Source organism: Staurois parvus, unplaced genomic scaffold (genome assembly GCF_062004578.1).
Source record: "Staurois parvus isolate SC_StPar_1 unplaced genomic scaffold, SC_StPar_1.0 ptg001254l, whole genome shotgun sequence".
Classification (NCBI taxonomy): domain Eukaryota; kingdom Metazoa; phylum Chordata; class Amphibia; order Anura; family Ranidae; genus Staurois; species Staurois parvus.
Genome location: NW_028319050.1, coordinates 523411 through 530356, shown reverse-complemented (window position 1 = coordinate 530356; position 6946 = coordinate 523411). Strand labels below are relative to the sequence as shown.

At 50.5% G+C, this 6946-nt stretch overlaps 1 pseudogene; it reads left to right on the top strand.

The window, feature by feature from the left end:
• The first annotated feature begins 4691 nt into the window (after positions 1-4691).
• LOC149437796 (uncharacterized) lies at positions 4692-6736 on the top strand (annotated as a pseudogene).
• The last annotated feature ends 210 nt before the right edge of the window (positions 6737-6946 follow it).

The window sequence follows — 6946 nt, the reverse complement described above, 5'->3', positions numbered from 1 at the left end:
CCGACGCGACCGCCTCAACCTCATACATGTACCCCTCCTCCCCATACCTATCCCCCCTCTCTCGTTTGCACTCCTGAATGCTCATTCGGTTTGCAACAAACTTACCACCATCCACGACCTCTTCATCTCCCACTCCCTAAACCTCCTAGCAGTCACCGAAACCTGGGTACAGGCCACCGACTCCACTTCCCCTGCGGCACTCACCCATGGAGGTCTCATCTGGACCCATTCGCCAAGACTGAGCGATCGCAGAGGTGGTGGTGTCGGCCTGCTCCTTTCACCGCTGAGCACCTTCCAGGTCCTCCCTAACCCACCCTCTCTATCCTTCCCCTCCTTTGAGGCGCACTGCATCCGACTCTTCTCACCCACCCCCCTAAGGATCTCAGTGATCTACAGACCTCCTGGGTCCATACCCCACTTCCTGGACAACTTCGCCGCCTGGCTCCCCTTCTTCCTCTCCTCTGAGCTACCGACCATCATCCTCGGGGACTTCAACATCCCCATCAACGACAACAACCCGACTACTTCCCAATTCCTCCACCTAACCTCCTCCTTCGCGCTCACACAGCACACGCAATCCTCCACCCACATCGGAGGGAACACCCTGGACCTCGTCTTCTCCCACCTCTGTACCCTCAACCAGTTCTTTAACACCCCCTTCCCTCTCTCTGACCACCACCTCATCACGTTCTCCATCTCCCCTTCCCCCAACTCCCCCCCCCAAAAACGCCAAACCATCACCAGCCGCAATCTCCGCAACCTGAACCCGGCCCCCCTCCACTCGGCTGCCGACCGCCTACACGACAGCATCCTCCCACTGTCATGTCCTGACCTAGCCACCACCTTGTACAACGACTCACTGTCAGCTGCCCTAGACTCTCTGGCACCCCTAACCACACGCATCATCAAACCCAGACCGCTTCAACCGTGGCAGACCGACAGCACTAAACGCCTGAAACGTCGCAGTCGCGCACTGGAGAGACTGTGGCGCAAAACCAGGTCCCTCACGCATTCTCCCTCTACAAATCTGCCTTCCTCACTTACACCTCCTCCCTCCACGCCGCCAAGCAGGCCTACTTTGTTAACCTAATCAACACCCTCTCCTCCTGCCCTCGCTGACTCTTCTCCACCTTCAACTCCCTACTCTCCCCCCCCTCCTCCACTCAGTACCTCACTCACCGCCCACGAGATTGCCACCCATTTCCGTAACAAGATTGACACTATCCGTAAGGACATTGTCAACTCGCAATCTACCTCCCCACCTAGCCTCCCCACCCCCATCACCCCTTCTTCTCCCCCCTCCTCTGCCCTCACAACCGCACTGCCCTCCACCTCTCCCAAGGCCCCGCCCACCGTAACCCCCCCTGCACTGCACTCCCTCAGCCCTGTCACTACTGAGGAAATCGTCAAGGTCCTCTCAGAAGCCCGCCTCACTACCTGCCCCCTGGACCCTATCCCCTCTCAACTCCTCCGGTCACCCCCCTCTTCCCTCATCCGCTCCCTCACCCACATCTTCAATCTCTCCCTCTCTACTGGCGCATTCCCCTCCCCCTAAAGCACGCACATATCACCCCCATCCTCAAAAAGCCCTCCCTGGATCCCGCAGACCCCAACAACCTCAGACCCATCTCCCTGCTGCCACTCACCTCCAAGCTCCTTGAGTGCATAGTCTACGATCGCCTAAGCGCCCACCTTACTGACAATAACCTCCTTGACCCATTACAGTCCGGCTTCCGTCCCCTACACTCCACCGAAACTGCCCTCCTCAAAATCACTAACGACCTACTAAACGCCAAAGCCAATGGCGACTACTCTGTCTTCCTTCTCCTGGACCTCTCTGCGGCCTTCGACACAGTTGACCACCCCCTCCTCCTTAATAAACTACTCTCCCTTGGCATCAGAGATACCGCTCTCTCCTGGTTCTCATCCTATCCCGACGCTCCTTCAGCGTCACCTACAATGGTACCACCTCCCCCTCCCTCCCCCTCTCTGTTGGGGTCCCCCAAGGCTCTGTCCTTGGACCCCTTCTCTTCTCCATCTACACCTCCTCCCTGGGCAAACTCATACACTCCCATGGCTTCAATTATCACCTCTACGCTGACGACACCCAAATCTACCTCTCCACCCCTCACCTCACCCCCACTATCTCCGCCTGCATCACTCACCTCCTAAACGACATCTCTGACTGGATGTCGCTACATTTCCTCAAGCTTAACCTCTCCAAAACCGAGCTCCTCATCTTTCCCCCTGCCCACACCCCCCCCAGCCTATCCATCACCACCACCAACACCACTATCATTCCCGCCCCGCAAGCCAAAGTCCTTGGCGTCATTCTTGACTCGAACCTCTCCTTCCTGCCTCATGTCAAATCACTTGCAAACACCTGCAGGCTCCATCTCCGCAATATTGCCAAGATACGTACCTTCCTCACCCCAGACACCGCCAAACTTCTAGTACACTCCCTCATCATCTCATGCCTTGACTACTGCAACTCTCTTCTCACCGGCCTACCCAAGTGCAGGCTCTCCCCGCTCCAGACCATCTTGAACTCAGCGGCCAGACTCATCCACCTCACCACCCGCTCCACCTCTGCCACCCCCCTCTGCCTCTCCCTCCACTGGCTCCCGATTGCCCAACGCATCAAATTTAAACTTCTAATCCTGACCTACAAAGCCGTTCACAACACTGCCCCTGACTACCTCACCAACCTGATCCCCAAGTACCGCCCTACCCGTACCCTTCGCTCCTCACAGGACCTCCTTCTATCCTGCTCCCTGGTCTCCTCCTCCCATGCACGACTGCAGGACTTCTCCAGGTCCTCCCCTATCCTCTGGAACTCACTGCCCCAATCCATCCAACTGTCGCCTTCCCTCCCCACATTCAGGCGCTCCCTCAAAACCCATCTCTTCAGGGAAGCCTACCCCACCCTCACCTAACGGCCATCCTCCCTCATTCCTCCCACCACTTCATCCCCCTCAGCCACTTCATTCCCCTCAGCCACTTCCTATTGTTCCACTACCCCCTCCCTCCTAGATTGTAAGCTGGAAAGAGTAGGGCCCTCTTACCCCTCGTACGCTGCCTGTTTTTGTGGTACTGTGCCATGTATTTTCCCCCTTATTGTACAGCGCTGAGCAAACCCTTTGGCGCTATATAAACTCCATGTAATAATAATAATAATAATTCCTCCACCCATACTGCTCACTGATTGGTCCAGAGTAGGGCGGGGACTGGGTGATATCAGCCTGTAATCCCCTGGTCACTTTCCTGAGCTGTGTTCCCCGTCCTGTATTCCTGGATTTCTCTCGGATAATCTTCCTTCTCTGTGCTGCAGACACAATTTATGTATCTAGACTGGATTTATGGAGGTTCTGGGGTTCAGCTGGCAGAAAAATGTTGATGTTCACCATAAGTGTTGGATGACCTGGGACATGTGTATTGGGTCTTCTACCACGTATCAGATCTAGTAAAATCTCTGACAGAGCAATTCTCCCAGGGTTTCTTACTCTTTTATTTGCTGGCTGTGCCGGGTGGAGGGATATGTCTGTATAGTCTCAGACCCAAGTCACCGAGTGCAGTCTCAGGAGATGGGAGGCAGCGGTGTGGGATCTCTGCAACTTGTCTACAGTAAACATTTAAGCTTCCACTGATTGATGAATAATAATATTATGAGTCCTGACCCTTACACTGTATACTCTATGTTGTACATTACATACTCCTGACCCCTGCACTATATACTCTATGTTGTACATTACATACTCCTGACCCCTGCACTATATACTCTATGTTGTACATTACATACTCCTGACCCCTGCACTATGTACTCTATGCTGTACATTACATACTCCTGACCCCTGCACTATATACTCTATGTTGTACATTACATACTCCTGACCCCTGCACTATATACTCTATGCTGTACATTATATACTCCTGACCCCTGCACTATATACTCTGTGTTGTACATTACATACTCCTGACCCCTGCACTATATACTCTATGTTGTACATTACATACTCCTGACCCCTGCACTATATACTCTATGTTGTACATTGCATACTCCTGACTTCTGCTCTCCCCCTCCCCCCACTGCTATATATGGATTCTCTTTTGTTACACCCATTTCCTCCCAGCTGGACATTTTATATCGGATGATGTGATTGGAGCACAGACTTTTACATGGTGATAATAATGTGATAACATCCTCCAACTTTGGACCCTTAAACAGAAAGTGATAATGAGGGAGGAGTCAATACCCCAATGATGGTGGTCTTCAGGATCAGTCCAGTCTTCATCTTGATTGTTCTCCCCCCATCCTCACTCTCTGACCTCTGGTGGGGCTCAGCCCCGCTGTTCTTCATGACTAAATCATGGACTAAATAAGGAAGTGCAGTACTTCTTGTGTTGGGAAGATGGCGATGAGTGATAGAGGGGGTGGGGACCCTCGTCCTATAATCCCCTCATCACTGTCCCTCCTATAAAAGACAGTTCTGGTTGTTTCCTCACTCTCTGACTAAGGTCCATGAATAAAGAAATGACCTGGTAGGAGATCAGAGGAGCCATTTCCTAGTTCCCTTGAGGGTGGAATTGTAAGCTCCTCAGAGACCAAGCTGCCTGATGTGGGCGGAGTCCTGGTTTGGGGGAACCAATCAGCTCCTGTCTAGTAATCCTCTTTGTCTTTGTATTTTAGTCCATGGCCGGGAGATGAGGAAAACCTCCGAGGATTGTCTCACTTTGTCTCCAGACTGGAAAGTAGAAGATGAGGACATCACACAGTATAGTCCAGGAGAAAACCCGGCTCCCTCCAATGTCCATCCAGCACCACCCAGTGTAGATGGACCATCGGATTCCTCGTATACTGAGGAACCTCAGACTGTGTGGGACCGGGCCGGCCTTCCAACAGAGAAAAGGTTCTCCTGTACTGAGTGCGGGAAATGTTTCTGTTCTAAGTACAATCTTAATGTGCATAAAAGATGTCACACAGGAGAGAAGCCGTATTCCTGTCCTGAGTGCGGGAAATGTTTTTCAGAGAAGTCCAGTCTTCACAAACATCAGAGATCTCACACAGGGGAAAAGCCATATTCCTGTCCTGAGTGCGGGAAATGTTTTTCAGAGAAGTCCAGTCTTCACAAACATCAGAGATCTCACACAGGGGAGAAGCCGTATTGCTGTCCTGAGTGCGGGAAATGTTTTTTAGATAAGTCCTATTTTCACAGACATCAGAGATCTCACACAGGGGAGAAGCCTTACTCCTGTTCTGAGTGCGGGCAATGTTTTTCAGTCAAGGCCAGTCTTCACACACATCAGAGATCTCACACAGGAGAGACGCCGTATTTCTGTTCTGAGTGTGGGAAATGTTTTTCATGGAAGTCCTCTCTTTCTAAACATCAAAGATGTCACACAGGGGTGAAGCCGTATTCCTGTCCTGAGTGTGGGAAATGTTTTTCACATAATTCCAGTCTATACACACATCAGAGGTCTCACACAGGGGTGGAGCCTTATTCCTGTCCAGAGTGTGGAAAATGTTTTTCACATAATTCCAGTCTTAACACACATCAGAGGTCTCACACGGGAGAAGTCATATTCCTGTCCTGAGTGCGGGAAATGTTTTTCACTCAAATCCAGTCTTCACGATCATCAGAGATCTCACACAGGGGAGAAGCCGTATTGCTGTCCTGAGTGCGGGAAATGTTTTTTTAGATAAGTCCTATCTTCACAGACATCAGAGATCTCACACAGGGGAGAAGCCTTACTCCTGTTCTGAGTGCGGGCAATGTTTTTCAGTCAAGGCCACTCTTCACACACATCAGAGATCTCACACAGGAGAGACGCCGTATTTCTGTTCTGAGTGTGGGAAATGTTTTTCATGGAAGTCCTCTCTTTCTAAACATCAAAGATGTCACATAGGAGTGAAGCCGTATTCCTGTCCTGAGTGCGGGAAATGTTTTTCAGACAAGTTCATTCTTCACACACATCAGAGATCTCACACAAGGGAGAAGCCGTATTTCTGTCCTGAGTGTGGGAAATGTTTTTCACATAAGTCCGGTCTTCACAGACATCAGAGATCTCACACAGGGGAGAAGTCATATTCCTGTCCTGAGTGCGGGAAATGTTTTTCACTCAAATCCAGTCTTCACGATCATCAGAGATCTCACACAGGGGAGAAGCCGTATTCCTGTCCAGAGTGCGGAAAATGTTTTTCACGTAATTCCAATCTTTGCAAACATCAGAGATCTCACAAAGGAGAAAAGCCATATTCCTGTCCAGAGTGTGGGAAATGTTTTTCACATAATTCCAGTCTATACACACATCAGAGGTGTCACACAGGGGTGAAGCCTTATTCCTGTCCAGAGTGTGGAAAATGTTTTTCACAGAATTCCAGTCTTAACACACATCAGAGGTCTCACACAGGGGTGAAGCCTTATTCCTGTCCAGAGTGTGGAAAATGTTTTTCACAGAATTCCAGTCTTCACACACATCAGAGATCTCACAAAGGAGAGAAGCCGTAATCCTGTCCAGCGTGTGGGAAATGTTTTTCACAGAATTCCAGTCTTCACACACATCAGAGATCTCACACAGGGGTGAAGTCTTATTCCTGTCCAGAGTGCGGGAAATGTTTTTCAGACAAGTATCATCTTTCCAAACATCAGAGATCTCATACGGGGGGAGAAGCCATATTCCTGTCCTGAGTGTGGGAAATGTTTTTCACAGAATTCCAGTCTTCACACACATCAGAGATCTCACACGGGTGAAGCCTTATTCCTGTCCAGAGTGTGGGAAATGTTTTTCAGACAAGTATCATCTTTCCAAACATCAGAGATCTCATACGGGGGAGAAGCCATATTCCTGTCCTGAGTGTGGGAAATGTTTTTCACAGACGTCCCATCTTTCCAAACATCAGAGATCTCACATGGGGAAAAGTCACTTTCCTGCCCTGAGTGAGGGAAAT